We start from the raw sequence: 21,008 nt of genomic DNA on the forward strand, positions 1-21,008 counted from the left end.
ATAACACAGAAAGCAAGAACATGATGGTAGTGGTCTGGGAGGTGGCTCAGTGACTAAAATGTTGGACTCTCAAGCATGAAGTTTGGAGTTTGATCCCTGGCAACACATGTACCAGAGTGATGTGTGATTCATTCTCTCTCTCTCTCTCTCTCTCTCTCTCTCCCACTCCTTTCTCCTGTCCCTCTTACTAGTAATATATATATTTTTAAGAAAGAACAAGACTGAGTAATTAAGACTATTCAGTGGCCCTAGGAAATGACAGGATGGGATGTTGATCCAAGCTTGTTAGAATTGCCAGAAAACACCACCAAATTTTATTTCATCCCTGTACACCAAAGGCAAAAGCAACTTTATATTTCCTAGCACACTCCTTATTTCAAATGCAAGTTTAGGATTTGTGACTCTACTGATTTTCCCCACAATATTACTCTGCGTCAAAATAGTTTTTTTGGAGCTAACAAAAATCTTTCACAGAACCACATTTACATCTCAAAACAGCGCAGTGCTAAGTAACATTGTTCTACATTACAAATGAGGGATCCCAAAAACATTTTGTTGTTGTTGTTGTTGTTTGTTTTTTAGTCTTAAAAAGTGAACTGTCAGGGAGTCGGACTGTAGCGCAGCGGGTTAAGCGCAGGTGGCGCAAAGCACAAGGACCGGCATAAGGATCCCGGTTCGAACCCCGGCTCCCCACCTGCAGGGGAGTCGCTTCACAGGCGGTGAAGCAGGTCTGCAGGTGTCTATCTTTCTCTCCTCCTCTCTGTCTTCCCCTCCTCTCTCCATTTCTCTCTGTCCTATCCACCACCACCAACAACAGTAATAACTACAACAATAAAAATACAACAAGGGCAACAAAGGGAATAAATAAATAAAATAAATATTAAAAAAATTTAAAAAAAGAAAAAAAAGTGAACTGTCCTAAGTAGGGCTGTTGAGTCGTCCATAAATAACTGTTCACAGTTGTGTTGCTGTGGACACAAGGAATGAATGAGTCAAAGGATATGTATGTGCAACAGGCACAACGTCTCTGCTTATTTGGCTCACCTGAATATTCTGAGTAGCAACTTGCCAGGATTGGGCCACAAGATATATTGCTGGGGTGGAAATGAGTAAGTAGAATTAATTGTCCGAGTGAAATGCAGAGGTATCAAACTTAGAGATCTGACTCTGACTCCCTTGGGGAATTAAGACAAGCAGTTCCCTTGGTTTTCTGTTTCCCACAGTGCTGAGTTAAGACCTTGTGGACATTTTCAAAATGAAAGCTTAATATTTTTTTATTTGTTTTGTGCTGATTATACGAGCAAATGGTAAAATGGAACACCCCTTCACCCCAGCCATTGATGTTGTAGGAAAATCAACATTCACTTATTAAACAAACACAACTGCTTTCATTTTCTTTTTTAAGAGTCACATGGTCTCCCCACACCATAAATTTTGGGTTACTGATACGAAAGAGAAAACAAAAATTAGAGGGATTTATGATTTGTCCTATAGTTTCCTTTTGTGTCATTTTCTAACTGTTTGGCTAAGACAGACTAGGAGCAATACCATCTTCTTCCTACATTCAAAGAAGGTTCTGGTTCAAACTGAGGGCACAATCTATCAAGACTACTATAAGCAATTCCCCCCCTCACCGCTGCTGTGACTTAGTCTTAGAATAAACTTATTGGATAGTGACTTTGGTTCCCACAGAACTCCCATACGTCATGCTCCTCTGGAATTCTAAGTTTACAGGGCATCACACTCTATGTAAAGGCAGCAAGACAGACTCTTCCTGGGCATATCTCTTCTCCAGTAACTCACACTCCACTATCTAATTATTTATCATTTACAAAACAGATTTTCAAGTTATTAATAATTTATTAATAACTTTAAAAGTTATTAATAATTTCAAGATGGGAACAATGGAGTATAAAATCAAGCCAGGGTCTATTTGAGCCTAGGGACCCCATGTAACTGCCTTGTTACATGTCACCTACCCAGGAGGCAGTGCCAATTCAAATGTAGTTGAGTGAGTACTACAATCAGGCAGCAACTGGCACGTAAGCAGAGGAGACTGAGTGATCAGCCCTGCAAGTGGAGTGTGGAGTGTATCATGTCATTGTGGAACAGAAGTACAAGTCAGAAAACCAAGCCCAAACCCCAATGTCCTTGAAAATATCTCATACATTTTCTCCCTCCAAAATTTGATGTTCATTTCAGAAATCAGAATTTTCTGTGAAGACTCTACTCATAAAATTGACATATATTCTATATAATATATTATATCTATTAAATGTATATGGAACCATATAAAGAAAAAGGTGGAAAGCCAGTTAACTCTAACTGCTGGTCAAATAAATCAACATTCCATGTTCACACAGCAGCACTCTTAGTAGAATCTTTAACAACATATTCTTATTCTGACTTTATCACCTGTTGAACTCTCTTGCAAAATTTTATGTGTTACATAATACTCATAGTTCCATGATATAATGCCTAAATATGTCTTTAGGTTTGTAATAAGTAGACAGGACTTCTGTGTTAACTACGTTTAGGTAAGTTTTGCCAAGCTCTCACTGTTTGCTTCCTTCTTTTGCTTTTTTTTTTTTTTTTTTCTGATGACCAATTTCTATTTTAAATATAGATCAGATTTTTTTTTTTCCATTCTGCTCACTTTCTATTCCTTTAGCTGGGACACACCAATACTTGGAATACCTTTGTACGGTCATACTTCCTCTTTCAGGGGTTTCACTTTCTTTCCTTTTCCCTTCTCAGGTGTTTGGTTTCTCTACTCTCAGGTCTTCCCATACCCTCCCCACTTTACTCCTTCCTTCTGGTTTGTATAACTGACTGAGAGTTGTCAGTTCCCAAAAGGAAAAGGAAAAACCATACTTGTGTCTTATACTTGTACTACTTGACAACTTTCCTACTATTATTCCTTCTCAACCTGTTGTTTCCCTCAAATTCCTTTGGGGGTTGTGGGGGTGGGTGATAACATCTTTTCTAGCTAATTCTCACCATTCTCTTTTGGTAATCTCTTCAAGATAGGTATTCTACCCAACCATTCACAACCTCTCTCTCACACAGTGTGTTTAATTAAGATAACATTTCTCCACCTAGCTAGCTTGATCAACTAGTGAGCTGTGAAATCAAATTGGTAGGCTACAGTTTCATAAGAGTAGTTTATGAAAAAGTCGTCATGTATATCAAATGTATCATATCCAATGAACTTAATAACTATTACTTGCAAGTGTATGCTGGGAATTGTGTGAAGTGCACTTATTGAAACAAGTTTTTTCTTTTATTTATTTGATAGGACAGAGAGGAATTGACAGGGAAAATGAGACAGAGAGGTAGAGAAAGAAAGATATCTACATCACTACTTCACTGCTAGTGATGGGGAGCTGGGGCTTGAACCTGGGCCCTTGCACATTAGAATGCGCGCATTCAACCAAGTACACCACCATCTGGCCCCTGAAACAAAATATTTTCAAGATACAGGCTCGAGAGATCACAAGGACAATGCTCTCATCTATATATTCCAATTTTCATCTCAACAGAGCTTTGCATTTGCTCATCCAAACTTTTTTACTCACAAACATGTTCTACTATGCCACCTACAACTCATTTGTTTTATTTACTGGGAGAGAAATTCACTCATCTTCAATGGCATTTAAAAGATTCAGCTTCTTTGATATAATATTGACTTACAACACTATATAGATTTCAACTGTATGACTTCTCACATTGGCATCTATATATATTCTGTCAGGTCTACCCACTGATGTCCAGTCACTATACACCATCAATCAGTCCCTCCCCTCTCACTATTCTACCCTCTCCCCTTGTCCTCCAATAGAGGCTACACTGTTGTCAGAGTAAAAGGATTTTGTTTCCTCTGTTCATTTATACTGTTTCTCTATAATCCACAAATGAATGAAAATATGGCGTTTGTCTTTATCCTTCTGATTTATCTCTTTTAACATAATCCCAGCAAGGTCCATTCAGTTGTTACAAATGACATGAGTTTGTCTTTTTTAACCAAGTAGTATCCCAGTGTATCTACTCCATATCTTCTTTATCCAATATTCTGGCTGGAGGCAATAGGTGGCTCCCTTGCCTAGGTCACTATAACAAGCAACACACACACACACACACACACACACACACACACACACACACACACACAAAAAAAAAAAACAACATAGGAGTGCATATATCTTCTCAAGTAATATTTTCATATTTAAAAAGATTTAAAAATTATTTGTTTATTTATTTATATTGAATAGAGACAAAATGAAACTGAGAGGGAAGGAGGAGATAGAGGGAGAATGAAAGAGAAGCACCTGCCACCTTGCTTCACTGCTTATGAAGCTTCTTCTCTACAGGTGGCAATTTGGTACTTGAATCCCAGGTCCTCGCACACGGTAACATATGCACTCAACTGGATGTGCCACCTCTTGGCCACTTACAATTGTTTATAGTATACATTATTTATTTATTTTGGATAGAGACAGATAGAAATTGAGGGGGAAGATAAGGAGAGAGTCTGGCCCTGTCTGCAGTGTGTGTGCCCCCTGCTACCCTCACCCCCCATTTCCACCTCTGTCTTTATCTGAAAAAGCTGGCCTGGAGTGATTAAGTCCTGGTGGTGACAAGAAAAGGTAATGACACTTCTACCACTTATATTCTTATGCACGCTTTTCAATTATACTGGTCTTCTTGTTGTTCCTGAATATATTTACCTCTATATCTTCATAGCCTATTTCTGCATTTCTATGTTTATATCCAATGGCAATTTATTAAAACAGCAGATTCTGATCACTCCATGTGAAATAGTTAACATTCTGTCCTTCAGCCTCACAGCTCCATTCTGCTTTCTGTGCCTCATACATTTCAGCGGTCTCTTTATTTTCTATTTGTTTTACTTTACTGAAGTGAAATCTCAATAAAGATTATGGTTTTGCTACTGCTGTTATTTACTATGACCTTCCCACCACCTAGAACAATTTCTGATGCAAAGACTAAGAAAGGGAGTCAGGCAGTAGCGCAGCAGGTTAAGCACACGTGGCGCGAAGCACAAGGACCAGCATAAGGATCACAGTTCGAGCCCCTGGGTCCCCACCTGCAGGGGAGTTGCTTCACAGGTGGTGAAGCAGGTCTGCAGGTGTCTGTCTTTCTCTCCCCCTCTCTATCTTCCCCTCTTTTCTCCATTTCTCTCTGTCCTATCCAACAATGACATCAATAATAACAATAATAACTACAACAACAATAAGACAACAGGAGCAACAAAAAGTGAAAATAAATAATAAATAAATATTTTTAAAAGACTAAGAAGTAGTTTTAATGAATACACCAATTTTTTCATTGCTACAGGCTGACATTTTCCAAACTGTCACCTTTAAAGTTTGTATTCCCAATGTCAAAACACATGATAAAGTGAGTTTAAGTGAGTCTGAAAGTAAGATTTAATTCTACTTTGCAACTCTTCTATTCTTCTCACAGGACAGACTAGAATACTTTCCTCCTAGAGGAATGTCTCCTTGAGATGATTTGTCAAAGCAAATGCAATAAATTACTGATGGAATTCAGTCACACTGAAAGAAAGTGTCTTCACACCACAGAGTCACAGGCAGTATTGAATCCAGCCTAGCAGCAGAGTTCAGTGAATCTCTGTTTCAGAGGGCATTTATGGAGTGATCTGGCACCAGTAACTATTTCCTCAATTGAATTATATGAGAGAAGTATTTTACAGTCATCTGCAATTAGTCATGTTGGCATGTGGTCTCAACATAGCTATATAGTAGTTAAAATTATAGTTATAACACAATGTTTAATATCTCATTCCCAATCTAAAAGCTCTGGACCCTAAAAAGAGTATATTAGTGGGGGTGGGTGGTACTCTGGTGCTCCTCTCAAATCATTGTTCATTGAGTGGAAAGAAAACCTCAGCAACAATCCATGTGAAATAAATCCTTGCTAAGGCTCCCCTCCCTTCTCTTTGTTCTCCTCCGTCTGTGGTGACCACAGAGCTGCCTTTTGGCCAGAAGACTGGGTGACTCTCATGTCTGCTGGAGTACTGCAGGCTTCCCTGTCATCCCAGTGTGATCCTCTCAAGCCCATTTGGGGCAGCAGGCCACCACTTTCACTCTCATCACACTCCCTGTTTGTGCTTGTCCAGGGGGTACCTGTCATTCTGCTCTGACCGTCTGCTCTGTGCGGCGACTCCAGCCCCATGCCACCATCTCTGCTCCTTCTCTGCTGCCTGTAGTTCCTGAACTCTGGTTCCCGACAGCTTGCAAACAGCACACTCTGTGCCCTTGTCATCTCTTGCCTATCACACCTGCTGCTGCCACCTGTCCCGGTACCTTGCCAACATCTTCCCCACTGCCTTCAGTGCCAGCAAGACTCCTTCAGGGGGAGAGAGGATATTTTCTAATCAGTAGCTGCTGCTGGACAGAGACACAACTAAACAGTGACATCTGGGACATATTATGTCATCTGTCCTTGAGATGGTGTACTATGCTCACTGTTGCCAAGATATTTAACCACCAAGTACTGAGGTCTGTGGTGTTTAATGTTCTAAGGCATTTTCTTTTCCTGGCTAAGAAATGCAATTATTGACAAAGTAAAACTTGTTAAGGAAAATCTTGTTTTAAGTCTTCTTCAATTCTCCTGTCAAAATTTAGTTATGAGGGAGGTCCAGGGGGATGAGTTGTGAAAGTCTGGATCAAAGTCTAGACATTAGCTAGGGTGATTAAATAAATTCCAATAAACAAGCCCTACTATGTTTACAGGAAAGTCTGACTTACATTGGTAAATGGTACCAGTAAAAGGTACATAATTTGGATATTGATGATCCCAGCACATGCTTCTCTGGATGAATGATGTGCCTCATATTATTCTGTCTTTCCAAAATGCCAAAGAAAAAAACTGTAGAAGATAGAGAAGGAAAGTGAAAGAACACATTTGACATTAAAAATAAATGTTTGGAGACATGACTTTAAAAAAAACCTTGCCTATCTAATAGAGTGATAGAAGAATGGAGATCCAAAGATGACCAGAAACCAAAAGATAAAAATGTAAGATGTACATAGCCAACTACTATGCAAATATCAGGATTCTTTTAGATAGGCTACTTCCAAAGCACAACTTCCAGAAACAGTGAACTTATCTTTTAATAAGGCAGCTGACCTCATTTAGGAGTAGCTCTAATTGCTAAAAAAAAATAATAATAAAAAAATAAAATAAACACTAAGTCAAAAGCTAATTTTACTTATACTAGTCCTATGTTCTAGAATGATACAAAATAATCCAGGCTCCTTAATTAATCCTTTTAAATAACTGAAGTCATCTTAATACAAATGCAAAATCTATGTTTCTAGAGAAGTGGACTTAGTGGTTTGCTGGAGGGAATTCCTGTGGAGAACTGTACAACTATTTGAAAAGTAATCAAGCGGTATCATTTCAAATAAAATAAGCATGCAAACATTGACTCCACTTCTCTAGTTTTGAGAATATACCTCCCAAAATAAGATCATAGGTACATTTGAATGGTCTACATTGCAAGCTACTATAATAAAAATACTGAAAACAATTTGAATAAGCATATAAAGAATATATAATATTGTACATGATTTTATGGAACATAAAGCAAATACTTAAGAGAATGAGTAATATCTGCATGTATTAACCTAAAATATGAAATTATAGTTGTTTCTAGGATTTGTCCTGGTTTGGAAATTGCAGGCGGATTTATACATTGGGGGGAGTCGTGGTTCTCACCCAGGAATCATTAAGATTGTGTACATGATTATTCAGTGCCAGAAGGCAGGGAGATCAGTCAGTGGATGGGTACTGGGTTTGATCCCCAGAATTTCATATGCCAGAGTGAAGCAGTGCTTTCATGTTCAGTGAAATAAATAAGTAAAACAAATCTTTAAAAATAATTGTTCTGTTCCAATAAAGTTAAAGCAATTAGGTGTCAATTTCTGCAATAATCATTTTTTGGGGGGTTGAAATTGTGATTATTCCTAACATAAATGTTGTCAAAAAGTTTTAACTTCAAAGGTATAGTCTTTCCAATTCAAATTTTTATACTAAACATGCCCCATAATTTCAAACGATAGCATTCTCAGCTCTTTTATGCCATACTGGTTGTAATTCAGTTTCTATTTTTAAATATGTTATCTTGCCTCAGAAACATTAATCCATATATTTAAAAAAAAACTTTTTATTTTAGGGAGCTGGGCAGTGGCGCAGCAGGTTAAGTGTACTTGGGGGAAAGCGCAAGGACCTGCATCAGAATCCCTGTTCGAGCCCCTGGCTCCCCACCTGCAGGGGGTTCACTTCACAGGCAGTGAAAGCAGGTCTGCAGGTGTCTTTCACTCCCCCCTCTGTCTTCCCCTTCTCTCTAGATTCCTCTCTGTCCTATCCAACAACAATGACAGCAATAACAACAACAACGATAAACAACAAGGGCAACATAAAGGAAAAATAAATAGAAGAATGGTTAAAAAACATTTTTTTTTTTTTATAAAAAACAGGGGAGAGCGCGAACGCAGTCCCCCACTACCACAAATTATGCAGTCGAGTTTCCCACATTTGGGGAAATCGCAGGGGTCAGCACATCCGGAGTGCAATGGATAAGCCTCGCCCTGGGAAAACCACCTTCGTGATCATGGTATCTCCCCTGCAAAAAACATTTTATTTTATTTATTATGGATAGAGACAGAGAAATAGAGAAAGAAGGTGGTGATAGAGATGTAAAGATATCTGCAACACTGCTTCACCACTTTTAAAGCTTCCCCTCTGCAGGTGGGGATTAGGAGCTTGAACCTGGGCCATTGTGTACTGAATCTATATCTCTCTGAAAGTATTCTACTGCAATTATATTTAGAAATGTATGTTAGTAGATATATACATCAAAGCTGTGGCACACAGTAATTACACTTAACAACTGATTGCTCATATTTCCATGGAAATTAATAGAGTCCCACAAGATTGTTTCTATTGCTTCATTGGCAATAACTGCCCAGTTAGTGACCAACAAATAGTACAGATTATTCATCCTTGGTATATGTTCTTGTTTCTTTTCCTATTTTTCTTCATGTTTTCTTTCTTACTGATGCAAGCACCATTCATATACTAAGATATGAGCAAATTTTATATCATATATTTTGCACTTATTTTTCTCAGTTGATTTTCTTTTTTCACATAGAAAGATTACAATTTTCATGTAGTCAAATTCACTGACCTTTTCTATAACGCAAAGTTTCCATAAAACTATTAATATATATACCTTTTCTAGGAATATATGCAGTTTCTCTGTGCTTATTTTTTATCCACAGTATAATTTAAATGCTTTGATTATGATGTCAATTTAAAAAAATAATTATTTTTATTTATTTATTGGATAGAGACAGCCAGAAATTGAGAAGGAGGAGATGAAATGGAGAGGGAGAGAGACAGAGAGACACCTGCAATACTGCTTCACCACTTACAAAGCTTTGCCCCTGCAGGTGGGGACCAGGAGACTTGAACAGAACAGGGGTTCTTACTGAACAGAAAAAAATGTTTTACTTTTCTCTTGGTCAAATTGATCGATCTTTACTATATACAGCTCTCATTTTCTCTTTAAGGATCTTCTCCCATTATTGAGTTTTTCAACAGAGAAAAAGGTACACCTATAAGATAGTCTCATATTAATTATTCTCAATTAGGGCATTTTTTCCTATCTTCTCTTCACCTTTATTTCATCAAGCACACAGTAGTACCTTTAAGAATAATGTAAAATAACTAAAAGGATACTTTTGGTTCTGCTTGATTTTATCACTCTAAGGGACAGCTACCTCTGTAATAAAACAATGGTCTTTTATTTTATTTATTTCTTTTAAAAATACCTCTAGGAATGCATTCTGTCCATGTGTCATATCTTATTGGGTGCACAGAGTCAGAAATGTGGTTGAAATCTGGAGAAGTCCTGGATCTTTGGCACTTTTCCAAAGGCTAAAATTAATCCGCACAGAAATGAAAGCTGTTTGTGTCCTGGGTTAAGTCAAATTGCTCTGTTTGTATCTAAAATAGTGTCTCAAAGAGAGGAAAAAAACGAAAAGGTCCGGAGATAAAATACTGATTAACCCATTCTTGTTAAGTTAGAGTACCTTCCTTCTTGTGGCAAGGATGTCATGTTCATGTGTCCTTACACTAATCCACCCTCAGGTACAATGTTCTGAAATATTACTTTTCCCCTGGACTTGGCTTCTCTAAGTTCCTTCCTCTCTCTCTCTCTCTCTCTCTCTCTCTCTCTCTTTCATTCTCTCCCTCTCTCTTTCTTCCTTCCTTCTTTTCTTTCTTAATTTTCAGAAATAACTTATTTTCATGTTTATCCTTTTCACTAGTTCTTGAGGACTTGCTCATTTTATTTAGGTTTGAGGATAACCACTGAAAACTGGGCATTTCAGACATTAACTCAAATATTTTCATAAAAAGTACAACTTTTTAAAAATTACAACTTTAAATAAAACATGAATTAAAATAATTGAATCTTGGTATTAACAAAACAATCAGAAAGGCCCTCATCCTCCTAATTTTATATAGAAGAAAATAAAGGCCCACACAACTTAAGTGATATAATAATAAAAAAAACACACATTCTGCTAATCAACACAAGAAAGATTAAAACATACTCTTTCTGTCATTTAATGTAATTCAATTTAAATAGGCTCTATGTCCATCAGTAAGATGGTTCACCTGGAAGTTGCCTTCTCTGGCATGCACATGATCCAACTTCCACACTGGCCGCCCCCATCTTGGAAGAAGTTTCAGAGCTTTCCCTCTCTCCCTCTGCCTCTCAAGAGATGAGAGATCAAAGTCTGCTTAGAGTGGTAAAGTCTGGATGAGAACAAAAAGGAAGAAAGAGGTGTGATGTGGTCAATAAAGGCTGATACTGAGTAGAATGCGACTATCTTCTAGGTGACCCTATACTTATGAAACTTATTTTTTACAAGTACCTTGGGATTAATCTATTATTTTAAAGATTTCACTTTTTTTTTCAGAGAGAGAAAAAAATTACATGGGGAAAAAGTGTTACTAGGTCAGTCCCATGGTTAAGTAATGGTCCAGTTAGAACCAAAACCCACTTTTTCATTCACCCCTGTCTTCACACTTGCTGTAAAGATCTTATGAATGCATTTTCAGTTTGGGGCAACATGCTAGGGATGAACAGTGAAAAGCAACCAAAAAACAATAGTTTTCCTTCTCGTGGAATTTATAGTAGGACATGGCTGAGCTGCTACATATTCAGTGATGACAGCAGAGAGCCTGAGAGCATTCAGTTGTGAAGTCACTAGACATCCTAGTTAACAGGATCGTGGACACTGATATGGCCTGTTCTGTTGGCCTGAACATATGGGCAATAAGTAGACTTAGATTCTTTTTGACTCTGAAACCTAGTTGCTTCTTCTAGGGGTTGCACTAGGTCAACAAACAATTAGGACAGCAGTGTGAGGAAATAGAAGGAATGAGAAACACATGCTCCCTGGCACATACCACTTTGTGATGCATCACTTTTGCTCTGCTAGATAACTGGTTCTACAGAAAATCAAAATGAAAACAACCTAGCATCTGAGCTGCCTTTCTCAGTAGTTCAGTTCTTTTTTTTAACTTTATTTATTTATTTATTTATTTCATTTCATTGAAGAGAGAGAAATTGAGAGGGAGAGGGAAGTAGAGGAGAAAGCAACCCTGCTTCACTGTAACTTTCCCCTGCAGATGGAAACTGGGGGCTTATATCTGGCTCATTGTGCATGGTAATATGTACACTTAACTAGGTGCACCACCATCCAATTCTCCTCATTCCTAGTTTATTTAATGATTTTATTTTATAGAACAGAGAGAAATTGGAAGAAAGAAGGAAGTAGAGGGAGAGTGAAAGACAGAGAGCTGAGCTGCCTTTCTTACCAGCCTTAGAACCCATATCAACCATTCTGGACAAGCCTGGCTATAAGCTAGTTGTCCAGAAAAAAAGTACTAACTAGTAACTGACTGTTAGGTCCAGTTCTAGGAGAAATAAGTTTGGTGATAGGTCTTATACCACTTGATGTTTGGAAACAGATATATTCAATAAAGTCAGTATGTCTAACTTCATTTGTGTACTTTCTAAATAACACTGCTGATCTTGAGACTTACTTTGCACAGCTTTTAGCTAATCATTAGAGGGTATACAGGGTAACTAAGAATTAGGTTTATTTTAACCTATTGCCTGCAAAAATTTGTTGAAATCAATGTCATATTGAAGAAACTAACAGAAATAATCACAGACTAAATTTTTAAATTTTTACTTCAGCCATGTGAGAGATAAACATTAAACTAATAGCCCCATAAAAATTATACAGAAAGGAAGCAACACAGGAAAAAAAATAAGAAAGCTACATAGATAACAACAGTGGTAGATCTTCCCTGATCTAGCTTTCTAGTCCTTTTCCAACTATGACACCATCTCCCCAGACAATAACATGAGTCCACCTGCATATCAGATGTCAGGCTCAGGCAAAAAATAGTAAAGTCATAGGCTCCTTGGAATATACCTAAAATAGACCTACTAGCTTTTTCCAAAACGGAGACCCCAAATCTTCATATGCAATATTCTGGCCTTTAGGTTCAAGATCACTCAACAATTTGTTCTGCTTTATATCTTAACTCCTTTTGAGCCACCAGGTTCCAGATGCTACCACGATGCCAACCTGACTTCCCTGGGCAGATGACCCCACCATGTGTCCTGGAGCACCCTGCCCCACTAGAGAAAGAAAGAGACAGGTTGGAAGTATGGATGAACCTACCAATGCCCATGTTTAGCAGGAAGCAATTACAGAAGCCAGACCTTTTACCTTCTGCACCTCCCAGAGGGATAAAGAATAGGGAAGCTATCAAGGGAGGATACAGGATAAGGAGTTCTGGGGGTAGGAATTGTGTGGACTTGTAACCCTCTTATCCTATAGTCTTGTCAATATTTTCATTTTATAAATAAAACTTAAAAAAAAACAAAAACAAAACATGGACTAGTTTGAAAACACATCATGGGAGGACCTGATCAAGGCTTGGCAAGAAGTGTGAGTCAAAGAAGGTGTTGGGAGAAATCAGCATTGATGTTGAGGTATTTAACTATAAAGTGGATAAAAGAGAAGAAAAACCATCAAGGAGAATTTTGCACAGTAAAGCATTCATTCTGGAAGGTAGATGCTCACATATTATTCCTGTGACATTTACCCTCATACTTCATGTTTTCCTTTGAAGAACTGAATTACTGATATGCATGTCCTTCCCTTTTTCCTTCTGTCCCTTTGTCTCTGTAGCTCTCACACTGAAGAAATCAGCCAGGATTAAAGTCCCAGAGACGACAGAAATACATAAAATATATGTGTAAGTAGCTTGTATCGCTGACTTCCAACATCTACCTATTCTTTCATCTTCATGTTGAAAATCAACATGTAATTAATTAATTGTGCAGAGAATTATGTGTGCTTGTGGAAACCTCAATCTTCCCCATTGACAATACAATGCTTGCTTCTGTTTTCATCTGTCTAGTTCACTTGTACTGTGCTTCCTACAAAAGAACTCTTTAGTAGGGCTTTAATAAGTAGGCTATGAAAATCCCCCAGAAGAAAAATATATTTTGCAAGATACTGATTTGATAGAGAGTGCCATTGGAAGGCTTGGTTTTGGCACTGCAGTCTAGAGTAGATACGGCTGCACTCACTGGTAGAGTACATGATTGAGGTTCCTGAGTGCTATCACTCCAGTAATATGAAGAAGCCATGCAGAATCATAATTTCATAGTCTGTAAGACTTGTATAATGTTACTGTTAAATTGGAGGCCCGTCATTTCTCTATGTGCCCTCTTGCTGGTAGTGTCACTGATATTTATTACAAAGAGATTCCTTATTACATTTTCTCTCTCTCTCTCTTTCTCTCTCTTTCTTTTCACTCAGGCTAAATAATGTTTCCTTTACCTTTCACAGACTTGAGGAAATATGACTTAGCAAAGGAAATCCACTTAGACGTCTTTGTCAACTTACATGAAAATGTGAATCCTCCTCCTCCAAAACAGTTCTCTCCAAAATCCATGAGAGGAAAAGGAGGGATTGGATTTTGCTGGTTAAGTGTATTGGGGTATCCAATGCTCCAAGAACAGGCAGTGCTGCTCTATTTACATGCACCAGTTCCATGATTTTCATATCAATGACCAAAACTACACTTATAGGTAGAGACTGTTAGTAACTCTGCTTTATAAGTGAGGAGAGTAAGGCTTAGAGAGGTTAAGAAAATTGTTCCATGGGCAGAGCAGGTAGAGGGCCTGACTTTTAAGTATGAAGTCCCAAGTCCAGTCCCTGGCATTAAATATGCCAGGGTAATACTCTGGTCCTTCTCTCTCTCTCTCTCTCTCTCTCTCTCTCTCTCTCTCTCTCCACATTTATTTAATCTATTTTTTTATGAGAAAACAGCTTGAGGTTGCAGAGCCAGGCAGTGTACAGGGAATTACGTACAGTGTGCACCAAGGTCAGGTGTACTTGTGGGGTGGAGTGATGCTGAGTCACCAGCCAAGCAGCCTTCAAAGAGAAGTCGAGGGGTGGTGCTAAGTTCTTCTGCTGGATGCTTATACTGCATGTCTGTTTATACTAGGACTTCAATATTCCCTCTATACCAGCATTTACACAAAAGGCAGTTTCCTGAGACTCCTCCCCCGCACCAAAGAATTATAACCCAAGTGTCCCCCGGTGTTTTGCGTCTGTAACAAGCCCCACTTTCAGTGGCAATAGATCAGGTGTGAAATAATTAGAAAGTGCAATACTTTATTAATAAACAGAGGTAATCATGGATAACAACTTAAAATGCTTTAAAATGTCTCATCTTCCAACAAGCCAACTGTGGTGTAGTCTTTCCCAAGTAAACGGATAGCTCTTCTATGTTTTTTTTTTTTCTTAAAACACTTGCCTTTTCAGGTTTTAATATTAGACAACCACCTAGTTGCACTGTGATATTCTCTTCTATTCAACTTACTGTCTTGTTGCTCATCTTCTTCCAAACAAACTTTAGCACATTAGAGATGAATCTTAAATACTAGGGTCCTATAAGAATTTTTTGTTGCCACCAAGGTTTCACATTCTAGGCTGTCTTTTTAGATAGAGAGAGACAGAAAAGACAAGACAGCGTGGACTCAAAGCTTCCTCCAGTGTGCTAGGGTTCGAGCTCAACCTGGTAAAGCAAGCACACTCTCTAGGTGAGCTATTTTGTCAGCCCTATAATACTTCCTAAAGAACTTAAATACATGAGAAAGACTCTTGAAGCTGATTAAATTTGTATCTAAGTTTTACTAATGGAAAAAAGAAAACTTGTTCTAATTGACCTTCTTCCTCTTTTTCCTCTTCTTCTCCTTCTCCTTCTTTAGCCTCTAGGGTTATTGCTGGAGGTCTATACCTGCACGAGGAATCCACTGTACCTGAAGGCTATTTTTTTTCCTTTTGTTGCCCTTGTTGTTTATCATTGTCGTTGTTATTGCTGTCATATTGTTGTTGGATGGGACAGAGAGAAATGGAGAGAGGAGGGGGAGACAGAGAGGTAGAAAAAGATAGACACCTGCAGACCTGTTTCACAACTTGTGAAGTGACCCCCCCCCCCAATTGATCTTCTCAGCCAGGAAGATAATTTGACTCAGTGAAAAGTTATTCATTTGATTTGAGACACAATTTTGACCACACTGACATCAGGTATCTGCTACATAGGCTTTCCTATATGTAAATCTGAAGAGAAACCCTTCTATTTAAAAAGGATGGACAAGTTTTATGGACAGAACCTCATACTCTTTAAACTGCTGAACATGTTAGAGGCTTAATGTCATAAAAGTGATGAAAGATTAGTGGCTTTTGCTGTTTGCATGTCATTTTGGGAACTAGAAGGATGGCTATTTGAAGAAAAGAACTGAAAAGTATAGATAGGCTTATTTACTTTGTCTTTGTTTTCCTTAGTGTTTTATAGAAGAAGTCAGACAAATACTGTTTATCCTAGAACTCACACCTAGTCATTTGAATTACTGTCTTTTGGTTACTGATTTTTTTTTCCCTTCTTGGTCATCTTCAGGACTTCACCATTACAAGCTGATTTTTTCAGATAGACACAGAGAGGCAGAGAGAATGAGAAAGAAACCACATCAAAGAAGCTTCCTGCAATGGGGTGTGGGCCAGACTCAAGCCTGGGCAGTGTACGTGGGAAGGCAGCACATTATTTTGCTGGCCTTGCTAAAGTATATATAGGTAATCATAACCCGACCTTGTGAAGTTACTGGACCAACAGTTGCTGCCACAAATGATGATATATGAGAGCATTCAGATTGTTTGTTTCACTATCTGTGTTTCTCCAAAAGCAAGATAAAGCAATTAAAACATTGCTGTATTCACATCTTGGACTTTTGAGGACATTCTTCTGGCAAACTAACATGACTAATGCACTATTTATGAGTGTGATGATTTCAAACTTACAAGTGTAACAGGTCCCTATCCATTTCTCAAAACACAGAATATCAGAATAGAAATGACTGCTTATACCTTTAAGAGACTTTTCTTTGCCTCTTCATATTTTATTTTATTGTCAACTAAAGAGAGATACTAAGAGCTTACCTTGCTGCAGTGAATATAAATTGGTGCTGGAAAAATATCAATAGCTCACTTGGATAAAGCACTGCTTTACCACACATAAGACTCTGGTTCAAGCCTGAATCCCACCACACTAAAGAAAGTATAGGTACTGTGTCTTCTCTCTCTCTCTCTCTCTCTCTCTCTCTCTCTCTCTCCCTCCCTCTTAAAAAGTCAGCTCAGATTCAAGCCCTCAGACTTCAACTGGAGGGAGGAGGTTTAGTGGAGCAATGCTGCAGGTGTCTCCATTTTTCTCTCCACCTTTACCTCCCCTACTTCTCTCAATATCTCTGTCATCACAATAAAAGAAAGGAAAAATATTATTTTGATTTTAGTTTCTATTCATTTATTTTCCATAGCATAAATATTGTAATGTGTGCTGTCAACCATTTGCACCACCACCTGGAAAAAATCTTTCAAAAGTTATAATTTAAGACAACAGGAAAAAAGTGTAAAATATTAGAAAACTACCCAAAGACATTATCCTTCCATAAGAGTATCAGGAAAGGGAGTCGGGCGGTAGCACAGTGGGTTAAGCGCACGTGGCACAAAGCACAAGGACCACCTTATGGATCTCAGTTAGAGCCCCCCCAGCCCCCCACCTGTAGGGGAGTCGCTTCACAAGAAGTGAAGCAGGTCTGCAGGTTTCTATCTTTCTCTCCCCCTCTCTGTCTTCCCCTCCCCTCTCCCTTTCTCTCTGTCCTATCCAACAACGACAACATGAATAACAACAACAATAACTACAACAATAAAAAAAAACAAGGGCAACAAAAGGGAAAATAAATAAATATTAAAAAATATATAAAAAGTAAGAAAAGAAACACTTAAAAAAAGAGTATCAGGAAAAGACACATGTTAAATGAACTTGGAAGATAAGTTAAAAAAAGAATACAAGATAACCTTGATTTAGTTTTCTGGTCCTTCCAACTATGACACCATCCCCCCAGACAAAAACTTAGGTCACCTGCATATTAGATGTCAGGTGCAGGCTAAAACTAGTAGGGTCACAGGTCCCTTGGAATATACTTAAACTTACTAACTTTTTAAAAAGTGGAGACCCCAAATCTTCATCTGCAATATTCCAGCCCTTAGGTTCATGAGTAGTCAACAATTTGTTCTGCTTTATATCTTAACTCTTCTTCAGCTAGCAGGTTCCAGATGCTACCATGACATCAACCTGACTTCCCAGGGCAGAGGAACTCACCAATGTATCCTAGAACCCTGCTTCCCCAGAGCCCTGCCCCACTAGGGAAGGAGAGAGGCAGGCTGGGAGTATGGATGGACCTGACAAAGCCCATGTTCAAAGGGAAGCAATTACAGAAGCCAGACTTTCCATCCCCTGCACCCCATGACAACCCTGTGTCCATGCTCCCAGAGGGTTAAAGAATAGGAAAGCTATCAGGGGAGGGAATGGGATATGTAGTTCTGGTGGTGGGAATTTTGTGGAATTGCACCCCTCTTATCCTATGGTATTGTTCATGCTTCCATTTTATAAATAAAAAATATTAAAAAAAAAAAACTCAGCTCAGAGTGGTCAAGCCCTTGTAATTGTTAAAGAAATAAATGAAAGAGAAAGAGGGAGGGAAGAAATAAAATGGGTAAGACTAGACCATGGAGACCAGTCATCCATATAAAAAGGGACAGTGGTTTAGGTCTGGGCTCTGCAGTGGTGTTCTGGTAGGTTCAGGATATATTTAGAGTTTAAGGTCAAGAGGAGTTCTGGATGGATTGCTTATATGGAGTGAAGTAAAGAACACAACTAAGGATGAATCAGAGATTAAAATCTCTCTTAGAGGGAGTCGGGCAATAGCGCAGCAGGTTAAGTGCAGGTGGCGCAAAGCACAAAAACCCAAGTAAGGATCCTGGTTCCAGGCCCCGGCTCCCCACCTGCAGGGGAGTGGCTTCACAAGTAGTGAAGCAGGTCTGCAGGTGTCTATCTTTCTCTCCCCATCTCTGTCTTCCCCATCTCTTTCCATTTCTCTCTGTCCTATCCAACAACAACGACAACAATAATAACTACAACAATAAAACAGCAAGGGCAACAAAAGGGAATATATAAATAAATAAATATTTAGCAAAAAAGCTCTCTTAGTGATTCCTTTTTTATTTATAAAAAGGAAACATTGACAAAATCATAGGATAAGAGAGGTACAACTCTACACAACTCCCGCCACTAGGACTCCGTATCCCATCCCCTCCCCTGATACTCTTAGTGATTCTTTTCTGCCCACCATCTTACCTATAAGTGCGTCCATCCATCCATCCATCGATCCATCCCTATATCCTCTCTGTGTCCAAGGCCAGGAGCGCTCATAGGTTTAGCTTGTAGCCATACTGTAAGGAAAGAAGAGATTTTGTGAGATGACTGGGCACAGGAGGGAATAAAATCCATCTGTAGGAAGAATTTCAAATGGCAGCTCCACCCCCAGAACCCCAAAGAGAACTTCTCCAACTAGAAAGAGCTACAGCTGGAAGCTCAATGGCCCTTCCACAGAGAGCCCTGGCTCCATGTGTAATCAGACATGGGATGAGGGAGCCACCATGGACTGTTGTGTATATGTAAACATGGTGAACAAAAGGTTGGGGTATCCAGAAAAGAAATTACTGGTACTGAGAAATCTCTCTTTGAAAAAAATATGTAAACTTTTATTTCCTTTCTCCTTCCCAGACCTTGCTATCATTTCATTTCTGTGTGGAGATAAGTCACATATACATCTCTGAGTTGTGAAAGAAAAGTGGAGATTAGTCATACCTATGTCCCTAAGTTGTCAAAGGATAACTGATGACTTTAGGAATTGATACTGACTTTTATAGTGAGGTCTATTAGATTGGTGCACCCATTTCTACATAATTCCGCCTGGAATCACCAATGCACACCAAGTGTTTTTTTTTTTTTTTTTTTTTACTAAAGAAGGTTCTCATGTGGAAAATAGTCTTCTTTGTTCCATTTTTGGTGCTCTCCCGATATTTCTTTTCCACTCCCTATTTTCTTTTTCCTTCCCTTCCTCCATTCTTATCATCCCTAAGTGCCACTGAAAGTGTGAGGCCTCAAAATATCTGTTAAGCCATTGCCTGATTTTAAAAGGGATTTTCCTCAAATCTCACCACAGTCATTCACTCAGCAGATGTTGCAGCGCCAGGCAATATTTCTCCTGGAGTAGGCAGAGGATGAGGAGTGGATATGGACATCTTCTCAGAAGTCAACAAGCTATCATTCAGCCCTCTGGGACCCTAAGCAGGTGCTCCTTCTTTTCTTCTGAGAAAGCAAAGGTTCCCCAGATCCCAAATGACAGCCCCGGTGTTAGTACTTAGTGCTACACTGACAGGTGTTTCTCTGTATCTCCAGACAACAGGTGTTTGCCTGGTGCAGCCTGCCAAAAAGCCAAGGAGCCAGAGTGGAAAACAAAGCCCATTTGCAGAAATGATTACTGTAATTAAGAGTTATGGTAATGCAAATGATCAAAACACATCCATGCTCATGCTCCCACTTTCCCATATCCTATATCCACCTTCCACAGTGGAAGTGGAAATGACAGACCCCATACCACCCAGCACTAGCACAAAGCTTTAAATGCTAAAAATCTCAATTCCTGTTTGGGCGGAACAATGGAATGATTGTTGAGCCATCTTCTGAAGCCATTCCTCATAAGAATCTTCATTTATAATTCTTACTATTGCACGCTCTAGGGGTGATGGGGTAGGAGGGATACTGCCTGTAAGGGGCTTATGACTGACTTGAGAACCCTAAGAAAAAGTGAACTATCTAAGCAACAATCAAATCACATTATACTTGATGATGCCCACATTACAGCCCTAGACTCCACTGTCTGACCCTGTTGCTGCTGGCAGGAAATTGCTTCCTTTGCATCTATGAAAAACCTTGATGGTAATAAGTGCATGTGTCTTACTCAGTACTTCCTGCGGGTCACTCTAAGTCCTCCATCTCCCTGGCCAGCTGCAGTGGGGGATCAGAATGGCCCCTGGGGGCGTCACAAGGTGGCTCTAGTGTCGAGGGTGATGTGCGTAGAGAGAAAGAAGCCACGCCAGTCTCATCCAGCTATGGGAGAAGCCTCAGAGGGACAATTCATTTATTAGGGGGATTCAAGCAAGCAGATATACCCATAGCCCAGAAAGAAGGTTGAGGTAAACATTACCCAACACAATGCAACATAATGCATAGTTACATCTTGACCTACAAAGTATTTTATCACAACTGGAAAGTTACTGTACAAGGCTTGGGCATGAGCTCAACAACACAGTTTTCTCTGGGGGTAAATTACAGACACTTCAGGGCGGGGATGGGGGGAGAAACTGAGTAAGATCAGGACATTTGTGGCGGTG

General features: G+C 39.0%; 1 non-coding gene across 1 annotated transcript; it reads right to left on the reverse strand.

Moving 5' to 3' along the window:
* Window positions 1–8,525: 8,525 nt before the first annotated feature.
* On the reverse strand, window positions 8,526–8,689 carry LOC132537742 (U1 spliceosomal RNA). Its single transcript, XR_009549197.1, has one exon. It is a non-coding gene; the product is annotated as a U1 spliceosomal RNA (small nuclear RNA).
* Between the last annotated feature and the right edge of the window lie 12,319 nt (window positions 8,690–21,008).

This window comes from Erinaceus europaeus, chromosome 3 (genome assembly GCF_950295315.1).
Source record: "Erinaceus europaeus chromosome 3, mEriEur2.1, whole genome shotgun sequence".
Taxonomy (NCBI): domain Eukaryota; kingdom Metazoa; phylum Chordata; class Mammalia; order Eulipotyphla; family Erinaceidae; genus Erinaceus; species Erinaceus europaeus.